The sequence below is a fragment of the Carcharodon carcharias genome, chromosome 11 (assembly GCF_017639515.1).
Source record: "Carcharodon carcharias isolate sCarCar2 chromosome 11, sCarCar2.pri, whole genome shotgun sequence".
NCBI lineage: Eukaryota > Metazoa > Chordata > Chondrichthyes > Lamniformes > Lamnidae > Carcharodon > Carcharodon carcharias.
The window spans coordinates 121208186-121226873 of record NC_054477.1 but is presented as its reverse complement, the minus strand read 5'-3'; positions in this window follow the sequence as shown (position 1 = coordinate 121226873).

Sequence of the window (18688 nt, the reverse complement as noted above, 5' to 3'; positions counted from 1 at the left end):
GTCACGCCTTTCTGAAGTCACACCATTCTGAATTCACACCTTTCAGAAGTGATGCCATTTTGAAGTCACACCATTCTGAAGGCACCCCATTCTGAAGTCATACCATTCTGCAAGCCATACTGAAGTCACGCCATTCTGAAGCACGTCGTTCTAAAGCACATCATTCTGAAGTCACGCCATTCTGAGGCACTCCGTTCTAAAGCACGCCATTCTGAAGTCACACCATTCTGCACGCCATTCTGAAGCACGCCATTCTGAAATCCTCACGCCATTCTGAAGCACGCCATTCTGAAGTCACGCCATTCTGAAGTCACGCCATTCTGAAGCACGCCATTCTGAAGTCTCGGCATTCTGAAGCAATCCATTCTGAAGTCACACCATTCTGCACGCCAATCTGAAGCACGCCATTCTGAAGTCACGCCATTCTGAAGTCACGGCATTCTGAATTCACACCATTCTGCACGTCGTTCTGAAGTCACACCATTCTGCCCGCCATTCTGAAGCACTCCGTTCTGAAGTCACAACATTCTGAAGCACGCCGTTCTGAAGTCGCACCATTCTGAAGCACGCCGTTCTGAAGCACGCCATTCTGAAGTCACGCCATTCTGAAGTCACACCGTTCTGCACGCCATTCTGAATTCACGCCATTCTGATGTCACACCACTCTGCACGCCATTCTGAAGTCACACCATTCTGAAGCACGTCGTTCTGAAGTCACACCATTCTGACGCACGCCATTCTGAACTCACACCATTCCGCACGCCGTTCTGAAGTCACGCCATTCTGCACGCCATTCTGAAGTCACGCCATTCTGAAGCACGCCATTCTGAAGTCATGCCATTCTGAAGCACGCCATTCTGAAGTCACGCCATTCTGCACGCCGTTCTGAAGTCATGCCATTTTGAAGCACGCCATTCTGAATCATGCCATTCCGAAGTCACGCCATTCTGAAGTCACACCATTCTACAGGTCGTTCTGAAGTCACGCTGTTCTGAAGTCACACCATTCTGCACGCCGTTCTGAAGTCACACCATTCTGAATCACGCCGTTCTGAAGACAGACCGTTCTGCACACCATTCTGAAACACGCCATTCCTGAAGTCACACAATTCTGATGTCACACCATTCTGCACGCCATTCTGAAGTCACACCATTCTGCAAGCCATTCTGAAGTACGTTGATCTGAAGTCACGCCATTCTGAATTCACACTGTTCTGCATGCCATTGTGAAGCACGCAATTCTGAAGTCACACCATTCTGCACGCCATTCTGAAGCACTCCATTCTGAGGTCTCGCCATTCTGAAGTCACGCCATTCTGAATTCACACCATTCTGCACGTCGTTCTGAAGTCACGCCATTCTGCAGTCACGCCATTCTGAAGCACGCCATTCTGAAGTCACGGCATTCTGAAGCACGCCATTCTGAAGTCACACCATTCTGCACGCCATTCTGAAGTCACGCCATTCTGAATTCACACCATTCTGCACGTCATTCTGAAGTCACACCATTCTGCCCGCCATTCTGAAGCACGCCATTCTGAAGTCACGCCATTCTGAAGACACACCATTCTGTAGGCACACCATTCTAATGTCACGCCATTCTGAAGTCACGCCATTCTGAAGTCATGCCATTCTGAAGTAACGCCATTCTGAAGTCACGCCATTGTGAAGCACGCCATTCTGCACGCCATTCTGAAGTAACGCCAGTCTGAAGTCACGACATTCTGAAGTCACGCCGTTCTGAAGTCTCACCGTTCTAACGTCACGCCATTCTGAAGCACGCCATTCCTGAAGTCACACCATTCTGAAGCCACACCATTCTGAATACACACCATTATGAAGCACACCATTCTGAAGTCACGCCATTCTGAAGTCACGCCATTCTGAAGCACGCCATTCCTGAAGTCATGCCATTCTGAAGCACGCCATTCTGATGTCACACCGTTCTGCACGCCATTCAGAAGCTCGCCATTCTGCAGTCACGCCATTCTGAAGCACGCCATTCTGAAGTCACGGCATTCTGAAGCACGCCATTCTGAAGTCACACCATTCTGCACGCCATTCTGAAATCACGCCATTCTGAAGTCACGCCATTCTGAAGTCATGCCATTCTGAACTCACACCATTCCGCACGCCGTTCTGAAGTCACGCCATTCTGCACGCCATTCTGAAGTCACGCCACTCTGAAGCACGACATTCTGAAGTCATGCCATTCTGAAGCACGCCATTCTGAAGTCACGCCATTCTGCACGCCGTTCTGAAGTCATGCCATTTTGAAGCACGCCATTCTGAATCATGCCATTCTGAAGCACGCCATTCTGAAGTCAAGCCATTCCGAAGTCACGCCATTCTGAAGTCACACCATTCTGCACGCCATTCTGTAGCACGCCTTTCTGAAGTCCTCACGCCATTCTGAAGTCACAGCATTCTGCACGCCATTCTGAAGCACGCCATTCTGAAGTCCTCACGCCATTCTGAAGTACGACATTCAGAAGTCACGCCATTCTGAAGTCACGCCATTCTGAAACACGCCATTCTGAAGTCACGTCATTCTGAATCACGCCGTTCTTAAGTCACACCATTCTGCACGCCATTGTGAAGCACGCCATTCTGAAGTCCTCACGCCATTCTGAAGCACGCCATTCTGAAGTCACAGCATTCTGCACGCCATTCTGAAGCACGCCATTCTGAAGTCCTCACGCCATTCTGAAGTACGCCATTCTGAAGTCACGCCATTCTGAAGCCACGCCATTCTGCACGCCATTCTGAAGCACTCCATTCTGAGGTCTCGCCATTCTGAAGTCATGCCATTCTGAATTCACACCATTCTGCACGTCGTTCTGAAGTCACACCATTCTGAAGCCACACCATTCTGAAGTCACGCCATTCTGAAGTCACGCCATTCTGAAGTCATGCCATTCTGAAGTCACGCCATTCTGAAGTCACGCCATTGTGAAGCACGCCATTCTGCACGCCATTCTGAAGTAACGCCATTCTGAAGACACGACATTCTGAAGTCACGCCGTTCTGAAGTCACACCGTTCTAACGTCACGCCATTCTGAAGCACGCCATTCATGAAGTCACACCATTCTGAAGCCACACCATTCTGAATACACACCATTCTGAAGCACACCATTCCGAAGTCACGCCATTCTGAAGTCACACCATTCTGAAGCACGCCATTCCTGAAGTCATGCTATTCTGAAGCACGCCATTCTGAAGGACGCCATTCTGAAGTCACACCGTTCGGCACGCCATTCAGAAGCACGCCATTCTGAAGTCATGCCATTCTGAAGCACGCCATTCTGAAGTCACACCGTTCTGCACGCCATTCTGAAGTCACACCATTATGCGCGCCGTTCTGAAGTCACACCATTCTGAAGTCACGCCATTCTGAAGCACGCCATTCTGAAGTCACACCGTTCTGCACGCCATCCGAAAGCACGTCATTCTGAAGTCACACCATTCTGAAGTCACACCATTCTGAAGTCACACCATTATGCACGCCGTTCTGAAGTCACACCATTCTTTGCACGCCGTTCTGAAGTCACACCATTCTGAAGCACGCCGTTCTGAAGCCCCACCATTCTGAAGCACGCCGTTCTGAAGCACGCCATTCTGAAGTCACGCCATTCTGAATTCACACCGTTCTTCACGCCACTCTGAAGTCACGCCATTCTGCAGTCACGCCATTCTGAAGCACGCCATTCTGAAGTCACGGCATTCTGAAGCACGCCATTCTGAGGTCACACCATGCTGCACGCCATTCTGAAGTCACGCCATTCTGAATTCACACCATTCTGCACGTCATTCTGAAGTCACACTATTCTGCCCGCCATTCTGAAGCACGCCATTCTGAAGTCACGCCATTCTGAAGACACACCATTCTGTAGGCACACCATTCTAATGTCACGCCATTCTGAAGTCACGCCATTCTGAAGTCATGCCATTCTGAAGTAACGCCATTCTGAAGTCACGCCATTGTGAAGCACGCCATTCTGCACGCCATTCTGAAGTAACGCCAGTCTGATGTCACGACATTCTGAAGTCACGCCGTTCTGAAGTCTCACCGTTCTAACGTCACGCCATTCTGAAGCACGCCATTCCTGAAGTCACACCATTCTGAAGCCACACCATTCTGAATACACACCATTATGAAGCACACCATTCTGAAGTCACGCCATTCTGAAGTCACGCCATTCTGAAGCACGCCATTCCTGAAGTCACACCATTCTGAAGCCACACCATTCTGAATACACACTATTATGAAGCACACCATTCTGAAGTCACGCCATTCTGAAGTCACGCCATTCTGAAGCACGCCATTCCTGAAGTCATGCCATTCTGAAGCAGGCCATTCTGATGTCACACCGTTCTGCACGCCATTCAGAAGCTCGCCATTCTGAAGTCACGCCATTCTGAAGCACGCCATTCTGAAGTCACACCATTCTGAAGTCACACCGTTCTGCAAGCCATTCTGAAGTCACGCCATTCTGATGTCACACCATTCTGCACGCCATTCTGAAGTCACGCCATTCTGAAGCATGCCGTTTTGAAGTCACACCATTTTGAAGCACGCCATTCTGAAGTCACACCATTCTGCACGCCGTTCTGAAGTCACGCCATTCTGCACACCGTTCAGAAGTCACGCCATTCTGATGCACGCCATTCTGAAGTCATGCCATTCTGAAGCACGCCATTCTGAAGTCACGCCATTCTGAAGCACGCCATTCTGAAGCACGCCATTCCGAAGTCACGCCATTCTGAAGTCACACCATTCTACAGGTCCTTCTGAAGTCACGCTGTTCTGAAGTCACATCATTCTGCACGCCGTTCTGAAGTCACACCATTCTGAGTCACGCCGTTCTGAAGTCACACGATTCTGAAGAACACCGTTCTGAAGTCACGTCATTCTGAAGCATGCCATTCTGAAGTCACGCCATTCTGCACGCCCTTCTGAAGACACGCCATTCTGAAGCACGCCATTCTGAAGGCATGCCATTCTGAAGCACGCCATTCTGATGTCACACCACTCTGCACGCCATTCTGAAGTCACACCATTCTGAAGCACGTCGTTCTGAAGTCACACCATTCTGACGCACGCCATTCTGAACTCACACCATTCCGCACGCCGTTCTGAAGTCACGCCATTCTGCACGCCATTCTGAAGTCACGCCACTCTGAAGCACGCCATTCTGAAGTCATGCCATTCTGAAGCACGCCATTCTGAAGTCATGCCATTCTGCACGCCGTTCTGAAGTCATGCCATTTTGAAGCACGCCATTCTGAATCATGCCATTCTGAAGCACGCCATTCTGAAGTCAAGCCATTCCGAAGTCACGCCATTCTGAAGTCACACCATTCTACAGGTCGTTCTGAAGTCACGCTGTTCTGAAGTCACACCATTCTGCACGCCGTTCTGAAGTCACACCATTCTGAATCACGCCGTTCTGAAGACAGACCGTTCTGCACACCATTCTGAAACACGCCATTCCTGAAGTCACACAATTCTGATGTCACACCATTCTGCACGCCATTCTGAAGTCACACCATTCTGCAAGCCATTCTGAAGTACGTTGATCTGAAGTCACGCCATTCTGAATTCACACTGTTCTGCATGCCATTGTGAAGCACGCCATTCTGAAGTCACGCCATTCTGAAGCACGCCATTCTGAAGTCATGCCAAACTGAAGCATGCCATTCTGAAGTCACGCCATTCTGAAGTCACACCGTTCTAAAGTCACGCCATTCTGCACCCCATTTTGAAGCACACCATTCTGAAGTCGCCATTCTGAAGTCACGCCATTCTGAAGTCACGCCATTCAGAAGTCACGCCGTTCTGAAGTCACGCCGTTCTGAAGTCACGCCATTCTGCACACCATTCTGAAGTCACGCCATTCTGAAGTCAAGCCATTCTGAAGTCACACGATTTTGAAGTCACACCGTTCTGCACTCCATTCTGAAGTCACTCCGTTCAGCACGTCTTTCTGAAGTCACACCATTCTGAAGTCACACCATTCTGAAGTCACACCATTCTGAACGCCGTTCTGAACTCACGGCATTCTGCACGCCATTCTGAAGTCATACCATTCTGAAGCACGCCATTCTGAAGCACTCCATTATGAATCATGCCATTCTGAAGCACGCCATTCTGAAGTCAAGCCATTCCGAAGTCACGCCATTCTGAAGTCACACCATTCTACAGGTCGTTCTGAAATCACGCTGTTCTGAAGTCACACCATTCTGCACGCCGTTCAGAAGTCACACCATTCTGAATCACGCCGTTCTGAAGACAGACCGTACTGCACACCATTCTGAAGCACGCCATTCCTGAAGTCACACAATTCTGATGTCACACCATTCTGCATGCCATTCTGATGTCACGCCATTCTGAAGCACGCCATTCTGAGGTCTCGCCATTCTGAAGTCACGCCATTCTGAATTCACACCATTCTGCACGTCGTTCTGAAGTCACACCATTCTGCCCGCCATTCTGAAGCGCGCCATTCTGAAGTCACGCCATTCTGAAGACACACCATTCTGAAGGCCCGCCATTCTGATGTCACGCCATTCTGAAGCCACACCATTCTGAAGTCACGCCATTCTGAAGTCACGCCATTCTGAAGTCATGCCATTCTGAAGCACGCCATTCCTGAATTCATGCCATTCTGAAGCACGCCATTCTGAAGCACGCCATTCTGAAGTCACACCGTTCTGCACGCCATTCGAAAGCACGCCATTCTGAAGTCACACCATTCTGAAGTCACACTATTCTGAAGTCACACCATTATGCACGCCGTTCTGAAGTCACACCAATCTGAAGCACGCCGTTCTGAAGTCACACCATTCTGAAGCACGCCGTTCTGAAGTCACACCATTCTTAGCACGCCGTCCTGAAGTCACACCATTCTGAAGCACGCCGTTCTGAAGCACGCCATTCTGAAGTCACGCCATTCTGAATTCACAACGTTCTGCACGCCATTCTGAAGTCACGCCATTCTGATGTCACACCATTCTGCATGCCATTCTGAAGCACGCCGTTCTGAAGCACGCCATTCTGATGCACGCCATTCTGAAGCACGCCATTCTGAAGTCACAGCATTCTGCACGCCATTCTGAAGCACGCCATTCTAAAGTCCTCACGCCATTCTGAAGTACGCCATTCTGAAGTCACGCCATTCTGAAGCCACGCCATTCTGAAGCACGCCATTCTGAATTCACGGCATTCTGAAGCACGCCATTCTGAAGTCACACCATTCTGCACGCCATTCTGAAGCACGCCATTCTGAGGTCTCGCCATTCTGAAGTCACGCCATTCTGAATTCACACCATTCTGCACGTCGTTCTGAAGTCACACCATTCTGCCCGCCATTCTGAAGCGCGCCATTCTGAAGTCACGCCATTCTGAAGACACACCATTCTGAAGGCCCGCCATTCTGATGTCACGCCATTCTGAAGCCACACCATTCTGAAGTCACGCCATTCTGAAGTCATGCCATTCTGAAGCACGCCATTCCTGAATTCATGCCATTCTGAAGCACGCCATTCTGAAGCACGCCATTCTGAAGTCACACCGTTCTGCACGCCATTCGAAAGCACGCCATTCTGAAGTCACACCATTCTGAAGTCACACTATTCTGAAGTCACACCATTATGCACGCCGTTCTGAAGTCACACCATTTTGAAGCACGCCATTCTGAAGTCTCACCATTCTGCACGCCGTTCTGAAGTCACGCCATTCTGCACACCGTTCAGAAGTCACGCCATTCTGATGCACGCCATTCTGAAGTCATGCCATTCTGAAGCACGCCATTCTGAAGTCACACCGTTCTGCACGCCATTCGAAAGCACGCCATTCTGAAGTCACACCGTTCTGCACGCCATTCGAAAGCACGCCATTCTGAAGTCACACCATTCTGAAGTCACACTATTCTGAAGTCACACCATTATGCACGCCGTTCTGAAGTCACACCAATCTGAAGCACGCCGTTCTGAAGTCACACCATTCTGAAGCACGCCGTTCTGAAGTCACACCATTCTTAGCACGCCGTCCTGAAGTCACACCATTCTGAAGCACGCCGTTCTGAAGCACGCCATTCTGAAGTCACGCCATTCTGAATTCACAACGTTCTGCACGCCATTCTGAAGTCACGCCATTCTGATGTCACACCATTCTGCATGCCATTCTGAAGCACGCCGTTCTGAAGCACGCCATTCTGATGCACGCCATTCTGAAGCACGCCATTCTGAAGTCACAGCATTCTGCACGCCATTCTGAAGCACGCCATTCTAAAGTCCTCACGCCATTCTGAAGTACGCCATTCTGAAGTCACGCCATTCTGAAGCCACGCCATTCTGAAGCACGCCATTCTGAATTCACGGCATTCTGAAGCACGCCATTCTGAAGTCACACCATTCTGCACGCCATTCTGAAGCACGCCATTCTGAGGTCTCGCCATTCTGAAGTCACGCCATTCTGAATTCACACCATTCTGCACGTCGTTCTGAAGTCACACCATTCTGCCCGCCATTCTGAAGCGCGCCATTCTGAAGTCACGCCATTCTGAAGACACACCATTCTGAAGGCCCGCCATTCTGATGTCACGCCATTCTGAAGCCACACCATTCTGAAGTCACGCCATTCTGAAGTCATGCCATTCTGAAGCACGCCATTCCTGAATTCATGCCATTCTGAAGCACACCATTCTGAAGCACGCCATTCTGAAGTCACACCGTTCTGCACGCCATTCGAAAGCACGCCATTCTGAAGTCACACCATTCTGAAGTCACACTATTCTGAAGTCACACCATTATGCACGCCGTTCTGAAGTCACACCATTTTGAAGCACGCCATTCTGAAGTCTCACCATTCTGCACGCCGTTCTGAAGTCACGCCATTCTGCACACCGTTCAGAAGTCACGCCATTCTGATGCACGCCATTCTGAAGTCATGCCATTCTGAAGCACGCCATTCTGAAGTCACGCCATTCTGAAGCACGCCATTCTGAAGCACGCCATTCCGAAGTCACGCCATTCTGAAGTCACGCCATTCTGAAGTCACGCCATTCTGAAGCACGCCATTCCTGAATTCATGCCATTCTGAAGCACGCCATTCTGAAGCACGCCATTCTGAAGTCACACCGTTCTGCACGCCATTCGAAAGCACGCCATTCTGAAGTCACACCATTCTGAAGTCACACTATTCTGAAGTCACACCATTATGCACGCCGTTCTGAAGTCACACCATTCTGAAGCACGCCGTTCTGAAGTCACACCATTCTGAAGCACGCCGTTCTGAAGTCACACCATTCTTAACACGCCGTCCTGAAGTCACAACATTCTGAAGCACGCCATTCTGAAGCACGCCATTCTGAAGTCACGCCATTCTGAATTCACACCGTTCTGCACGCCATTCTGAAGTCACGCCATTCTGATGTCACACCATTCTGCATGCCATTCTGAAGCACGCCGTTCTGAAGTCACACCATTCTAAAGCACGCCATTCTGAAGTCACACCATTCTGAAGCACGCCGTTCTGAAGTCACACCATTCTTAGCACGCCGTCCTGAAGTCACACCATTCTGAAGTCACGCCATTCTGAATTCACACCGTTCTGCACGCCATTCTGAAGTCACGCCATTCTGATGTCACACCATTCTGCATGCCATTCTGAAGCACGTCGTTCTGAAGTCACACCATTCTAAAGCACGCCATTCTGAAGTCACACCATTCTGCACGCCGTTCTGAAGTCACGCCATTCTGCACGCCATTCTGAAGCACGCCATGCTGAAGTCATGCCATTCTGAAGCATGCCATTCTGAAGTCACGCCGTTTTGAAGTCACAGCATTCTGAATTCACACCATTCTGAAGTCATGCCATTTTGAAGTCACACCATTCTGAAGTCACGCCACTCTGAAGTCACACCATTCGGCACGCCATTCTGAAGTCACGCCATTCTGAAGCACGCTGTTCTAAAGCACGTCATTCTGAAGCCACGCCATTCTGAAGCATGCCGTTCTAAAGCACGCCATTCTGAAGTCACACCATTCTGCACGCCATTCTGAAGCACGCCTTTCTGAAGTCCTCACGCCATTCTTAAGTCACACCATTCTGCACGCCATTGTGAAGCACGCCATTCTGAAGTCCTCACGCCATTCTGAAGCACGCCATTCTGAAGTCACAGCATTCTGCACGCCATTCTGAAGCACGCCATTCTGAAGTCCTCACGCCATTCTGAAGTACGCCATTCTGAAGTCACGCCATTCTGAAGCCACGCCATTCTGAAGCACGCCATTCTGAATTCACGGCATTCTGAAGCACGCCATTCTGAAGTCACACCATTCTGCACGCCATTCTGAAGCACTCCATTCTGAGGTCTCGCCATTCTGAAGTCACGCCATTCTGAATTCACACCATTCTGCACGTCGTTCTGAAGTCACACCATTCTGAAGCCACACCATTCTGAAGTCACGCCATTCTGAAGTCACGCCATTCTGAAGTCATGCCATTCTGAAGTCACGCCATTCTGAAGTCACGCCATTGTGAAGCACGCCATTCTGCACGCCATTCTGAAGTAACGCCATTCTGAAGTCACACCGTTCTAACGTCACGCCATTCTGAAGCACGCCATTCATGAAGTCACACCATTCTGAAGCCACACCATTCTGAATACACACCATTCTGAAGCACACCATTCCGAAGTCACGCCATTCTGAAGTCACACCATTCTGAAGCACGCCATTCCTGAAGTCATGCTATTCTGAAGCACGCCATTCTGAAGGACGCCATTCTGAAGTCACACCGTTCGGCACGCCATTCAGAAGCACGCCATTCTGAAGTCACGCCATTCTGAAGCACGCCATTCTGAAGTCACACCGTTCTGCACGCCATTCTGAAGTCACACCATTATGCGCGCCGTTCTGAAGTCACACCGTTCTGAAGTCACGCCATTCTGAAGCACGCCATTCTGAAGTCACACCGTTCTGCACGCCATCCGAAAGCACGTCATTCTGAAGTCACACCATTCTGAAGTCACACCATTCTGAAGTCACACCATTATGCACGCCGTTCTGAAGTCACACCATTCTTTGCACGCCGTTCTGAAGTCACACCATTCTGAAGCACGCCGTTCTGAAGCCCCACCATTCTGAAGCACGCCGTTCTGAAGCACGCCATTCTGAAGTCACGCCATTCTGAATTCACACCGTTCTTCACGCCACTCTGAAGTCACGCCATTCTGCAGTCACTCCATTCTGAAGCACGCCATTCTGAAGTCACGGCATTCTGAAGCACGCCATTCTGAAGTCACACCATTCTGCACGCCATTCTGAAGTCACGCCATTCTGAATTCACACCATTCTGCACGTCATTCTGAAGTCACACCATTCTGCCCGCCATTCTGAAGCACGCCATTCTGAAGTCACGCCATTCTGAAGACACACCATTCTGTAGGCACACCATTCTAATGTCACGCCATTCTGAAGTCACGCCATTCTGAAGTCATGCCATTCTGAAGTAACGCCATTCTGAAGTCACGCCATTTTGAAGCACACCATTCTGCACGCCATTCTGAAGTAACGCCAGTCTGAAGTCACGACATTCTGAAGTCACGCCGTTCTGAAGTCTCACCGTTCTAACGTCACGCCATTCTGAAGCACGCCATTCCTGAAGTCACACCATTCTGAAGCCACACCATTCTGAATACACACCATTATGAAGCACACCATTCTGAAGTCACGCCATTCTGAAGTCACGCCATTCTGAAGCACGCCATTCCTGAAGTCATGCCATTCTGAAGCACGCCATTCTGATGTCACACCGTTCTGCACGCCATTCAGAAGCTCGCCATTCTTATGTCACGCCATTCTGAAGCACGCCATTCTGAAGTCACACCGTTCTGCACTCCATTCAGAAGCACGCCATTCTGAAGTCACACCATTCTGAAGTCACACCATTCTGAAGCACGCCGTTCTGAAGTCACCCCATTCTGAAGCACGCCGTTCTGAAGTCACACCATTCTGAAGCACGCCGGTCTGAAGTCACACCATTCTGAAGTCACACCGTTCTGCAAGCCATTCTGAAGTCACGCCATTCTGATGTCACACCATTCTGCACGCCATTCTGAAGTCACGCCATTCTGAAGCATGCCGTTTTGAAGTCACACCATTTTGAAGCACGCCATTCTGAAGTCACACCATTCTGCACACCGTTCAGAAGTCACGCCATTCTGATGCACGCCATTCTGAAGTCATGCCATTCTGAAGCACGCCATTCTGAAGTCACGCCATTCTGAAGCACGCCATTCTGAAGTCACACCATTCTACAGGTCCTTCTGAAGTCACGCTATTCTGAAGTCACACCATTCTGCACGCCGTTCTGAAGTCACACCATTCTGAATCACGCCGTTCTGAAGTCACACGATTCTGAAGCACACCGTTCTGAAGTCACACCATTCTGAAGCATGCCATTCTGAAGTCACGCCATTCTGCACGCCCTTCTGAAGACACGCCATTCTGAAGCACGCCATTCTGAAGGCATGCCATTCTGAAGCACGCCATTCTGAAGTCACGCCGTTCTGAAGTCACACCATTCTGAATTCACACCTTTCAGAAGTGATGCCATTTTGAAGTCACACCATTCTGAAGGCACCCCATTCTGAAGTCATACCATTCTGCAAGCCATACTGAAGTCACGCCATTCTGAAGCACGTCGTTCTAAAGCACATCATTCTGAAGTCACGCCATTCTGAGGCACGCCGTTCTAAAGCACGCCATGCTGAAGTCACACCATTCTGCACGCCATTCTGAATCACGCCATTCTGAAATCCTCACGCCATTCTGAAGCACGCCATTCTGAAGTCACGCCATTCTGAAGTCACGCCATTCTGAAGCACGCCATTCTGAAGTCTCGGCATTCTGAAGCACGCCATTCTGAAGTCACACCATTCTGCACGCCAATCTGAAGCACGCCATTCTGAAGTCACGCCATTCTGAAGTCACGGCATTCTGAATTCACACCATTCTGCACGTCGTTCTGAAGTCACACCATTCTGCCCGCCATTCTGAAGCACGCCATTCTGAAGTCACGCCATTCTGAAGACACACCATTCTGTAGGCACACCATTCTAATGTCACGCCATTCTGAAGTCACGCCATTCTGAAGTCATGCCATTCTGAACTCACACCATTCCGCACGCCGTTCTGAAGTCACGCCATTCTGCACGCCATTCTGAAGTCACGCCACTCTGAAGCACGACATTCTGAAGTCATGCCATTCTGAAGCACGCCATTCTGAAGTCACGCCATTCTGCACGCCGTTCTGAAGTCATGCCATTTTGAAGCACGCCATTCTGAATCATGCCATTCTGAAGCACGCCATTCTGAAGTCAAGCCATTCCGAAGTCACGCCATTCTGAAGTCACACCATTCTACAGGTCGTTCTGAAGTCACGCTGTTCTGAAGTCACACCATTCTGCACGCCGTTCTGAAGTCACACCATTCTGAATCACGCCGTTCTGAAGACAGACCGTTCTGCACACCATTCTGAAACACGCCATTCCTGAAGTCACACAATTCTGATGTCACACCATTCTGCACGCCATTCTGAAGTCACACCATTCTGCAAGCCATTCTGAAGTACGTTGATCTGAAGTCACGCCATTCTGAATTCACACTGTTCTGCATGCCATTGTGAAGCACGCCATTCTGAAGTCACGCCATTCTGAAGCACGCCATTCTGAAGTCATGCCAAACTGAAGCATGCCATTCTGAAGTCACGCCATTCTGAAGTCACACCGTTCTAAAGTCACGCCATTCTTCACCCCATTCTGAAGCACACCATTCTGAAGACGCCATTCTGAAGTCACGCCATTCTGAAGTCACTCCATTCAGAAGTCACGCCGTTCTGAAGTCACGCCGTTCTGAAGTCACGCCATTCTGCACACCATTCTGAAGTCACGCCATTCTGAAGTCAAGCCATTCTGAAGTCACACGATTTTGAAGTCACACCGTTCTGCACTCCATTCTGAAGTCACTCCGTTCAGCACGTCTTTCTGAAGTCACACCATTCTGAAGTCACACCATTCTGAAGTCACACCATTCTGAACGCCGTTCTGAACTCACGGCATTCTGCACGCCATTCTGAAGTCATACCATTCTGAAGCACGCCATTCTGAAGCACGCCATTCTGAATCATGCCATTCTGAAGCACGCTATTCTGAAGTCAAGCCATTCCGAAGTCACGCCATTCTGAAGTCACACCATTCTACAGGTCGTTCTGAAATCACGCTGTTCTGAAGTCACACCATTCTGCACGCCGTTCAGAAGTCACACCATTCTGAATCACGCCGTTCTGAAGACAGACCGTACTGCACACCATTCTGAAGCACGCCATTCCTGAAGTCACACAATTCTGATGTCACACCATTCTGCATGCCATTCTGATGTCACACCATTCTGCAAGCCATTCTGAAGTACGTTGATCTGAAGTCACGCCATTCTGAATTCACACTGTTCTGCATGCCATTGTGAAGCACGCCATTCTGAAGTCACGCCATTCTGAAGCACGCCATTCTGAAGTCATGCCAAACTGAAGCATGCCATTCTGAAGTCACGCCATTCTGAAGTCACACCGTTCTAAAGTCACGCCATTCTGCACCCCATTCTGAAGCACACCATTCTGAAGACGCCATTCTGAGGTCACGCCATTCTGAAGTCACGCCGTTCAGAAATCACGCCGTTCTGAAGTCACGCCGTTCTGAAGTCACGCCATTCTGCACACCATTCTGAAGTCACGCCATTCTGAAGTCAAGCCATTCTGAAGTCACATGATTTTGAAGTCACACCGTTCTGCACTCCATTCTAAAGTCACTCCGTTCAGCACGCCTTTCTGAACTCACACCATTCTGAAGTCACACCATTCTGCACGCCATTCTGAAGCACGCCATTCTGAAGACACGACAATCTGAAGCACGCCATTCTGAAGTCATGCCATTCTGAAGCATGCCATTCTAAAGTCACGCAATTCTGCACGCCATTCAGAAGCACGCCATTCTGAAGTCACGCCATTCTGAAGCACGCCTTTCTGAAGTCACACCGTTCTGCACGCCATTCAGAAGCACGCCATTCTGAAGTCACGCCATTCTGAAGTCACGCAATTCTGAAGTCACACCATTCTGAAGCACACCGTTCTGAAGTCACACCATTCTGAAGCACGCCATTCTGAAGTCAAGCCATGCTGCACGCCATTCTGAAGCACGCCATTCTGAAGTCACGCCCTTCTGAAGCTCGCCATTCTGAAGTCATGCCATTCTGAAGCATGCCATTCTAAAGTCACGCCATTCTGCACGCCATTCTGAAGCACAGCATTCTGAAGCACGCAATTCTGAAGTCACTCCGTTCAGCACGCCTTTCTGAAGTCACACCATTCTGAAGTCACACCATTCTGAAGTGACACCATTGTGCACGCCGTTCTGAAGTCACAGCATTCTGCACGCCATTCTGAAGTCACACCATTCTGAAGCACGCCATTCTGAAGCACGCCATTCTGAAGTCATGCCATTCTAAAGCTCGCCATTCTGAAGTCATGCCGTTCTGAAGCACGCCATTCTGAAGTCACAGCATTCTGGACGTCATTCTAAAGTCACACCATTCTGCACGCCATTCTGAAGCACGCCATTCTGAATTCAGGCCATTCTGAAGCACGCCATTCTGAAGTCATGCCATTCTGAAGCATTTCATTGTAAAGTCACGCCATTCTGCACGCCATTCTGAAGCACACCATTCTGAAGCACGCCATTCTGAAGTCACACCGTTCTGCACGCCATTCTGAGGTCACGCCATTCTGAAGTCACGCCATTCAGAAGTCACGCCGTTCTGAAATCACGCCGTTCTGAAGTCACGCCATTCTGCACACCATTCTGAAGTCACGCCATTCTGAAGTCACGCCATTCTGAAGTCACAACATTTTGAAGTCACACCGTTCTGAAGTCACGCCATTCTGAAGTCACACCATGCTGAAGCACACCATTCTGAGTTAACGCCATTCTGAAGTCACGCCATTCTGAAGCACGCCATTCCTGAAGTCATGCCATTCTGAAGCACGCCATTCTGAAGCACGCCATTCTGAAGTCACACCGTTCTGCACGCCATTCAGAAGTCACGCCATTCTGAAGCACGCCATTCTGAAGACACGCCATTCCGAAGTCACGCCATTCTGAACTCACATCATTCTACAGGTCGTTCTGAAGTCACGCTGTTCTGAAGTCACACCATTCCGCACGCCATTCTGAAGTCACACCATTCTGAATCACGCCGTTCTGAAGTCACACCATTCTGAAGCACACCGTTCTGAAGTCACACCATTCTGCACGCCATTCTGAAGCACGCCATTCTGAAGACACGACAATCTGAAGCACGCCATTCTGAAGTCATGCCATTCTGAAGCATGCCATTCTAAAGTCACGCAATTCTGCACGCCATTCAGAAGCACGCCATTCTGAAGTCACGCCATTCTGAAGCACGCCTTTCTGAAGTCACACCGTTCTGCACGCCATTCAGAAGCACGCCATTCTGAAGTCACGCCATTCTGAAGTCACACAATTCTGAAGTCACACCATTCTGAAGCACACCGTTCTGAAGTCACACCATTCCAAAGCACGCCATTCTGAAGTCAAGCCATGCTGCACGCCATTCTGAAGCACGCCATTCTGAAGTCACGCCCTTCTGAAGCTCGCCATTCTGAAGTCATGCCATTCTGAAGCATGCCATTCTAAAGTCACGCCATTCTGCACGCCATTCTGAAGCACACCATTCTGAAGCAGGCAATTCTGAAGTCACTCCGTTCAGCACGCCTTTCTGAAGTCACACCATTCTGAAGTCACACCATTCTGAAGTGACACCATTGTGCACGCCGTTCTGAAGTCACAACATTCTGCACGCCATTCTGAAGTCACACCATTCTGAAGCACGCCATTCTGAAGCACGCCATTCTGAAGTCATGCCATTCTGAAGCTCGCCATTCTGAAGTCATGCCGTTCTGAAGCACGCCATTCTGAAGTCACAGCATTCTGGACGCCATTCTAAAGTCACACCATTCTGCACGCCATTCTGAAGCACGCCATTCTGAATTCAGGCCATTCTGAAGCACGCCATTCTGAAGTCATGCCATTCTGAAGCATTTCATTGTAAAGTCACGCCATTCTGCATGCCATTCTGAAGCACACCATTCTGAAGCACGCCATTCTGAAGTCACACCGTTCTGCACGCCATTCTGAAATCACGCTGTTCTGAAGTCACGCCATTCTGCACACCATTCTGAAGTCACGCCATTCTGAAATCACGCCGTTCTGAAGTCACGCCATTCTGCACACCATTCTGAAGTCACGCCATTCTGAAGTCACGCCATTCTGAAGTCACACCATTTTGAAGTCACACCGTTCTGAAGTCACGCCATTCTGAAGTCACACCATGCTGAAGCACACCATTCTGAGTTAACGCCATTCTGAAGTCACGCCATTCTGAAGCACGCCATTCCTGAAGTCATGCCATTCTGAAGCACGCCATTCTGAAGCACGCCATTCTGAAGTCACACCGTTCTGCACGCCATTCAGAAGTCACGCCATTCTGAAGCACGCCATTCTGAAGTCACATCATTCTACAGGTCGTTCTGAAGTCACGCTGTTCTGAAGTCACACCATTCCGCACGCCATTCTGAAGTCACACCATTCTGAATCACGCCGTTCTGAAGTCACACCATTCTGAAGCACACCGTTCTGAAGGCACACCATTCTGAAGTACGCCATTCTGAAGTCACGCCATTCTGCACGCCCTTCTGAAGACACGCCATTCTGAAGCACGCCATTCTGAAGTCATGCCATTCTGAAGCACGCCATTCTGAAGTCACGCCGTTCTGAAGTCACACCATTCTGAATTCACACCTTTCAGAAGTCATGCCATTTTGAAGTCACACCATTCTGAAGTCACGCCATTCTGAAGTCACACCATTCTGCACGCCATTCTGAAGTCACGCCATTCTGAGGCACGCCGTTCTAAAGCACGCCATTCTGAAGTCACACCATTCTGCACGCCATTCTGAAGCACGCCATTCTGAAATCCTCACGCCATTCTGAAGCACGCCATTCTGAAGTCACAGCATTCTGCAAGCCATTCTGAAGCACGCCATTCTGAAGTCCTCACGCCATTCTGAAGCACGCCATTCTGAAGTCACAGCATTCTGCACGCCATTCTGAAGTCACAGAATTCTGGATGCCATTCTAAAGTCATACCATTCTGCACGCCATTCTGAAGTCACACCATTCTGAAGCACTCCATTCTGAAGCACGCCATTCTGATGTCATGCCATTCTAAAGTACGCCATTCTGAAGTCACGCCATTCTGAAGTCACACCGTTCTGAAGCACTCCATTCTGAAGAACTCCATTCTGAAGCACGCCATTCTGAAGTCATACCATTCTAAAGCACGCCATTCTGAAGTCATGCCGTTCTGAAGCACGCCATTCTGAAGTCACAGATTTCTGGATGCCATTCTAAAGTCACACCATTCTGCACGCCATTCTGAAGCACGCCATTCTGAAGTCACACCATTCTGAAGCACACCGTTCTGAAGTCAAACCATTCTGAAGCACGCCATTCTGAAGTCAGACCATTCTGCAAGCCCTTCTGAAGCACGC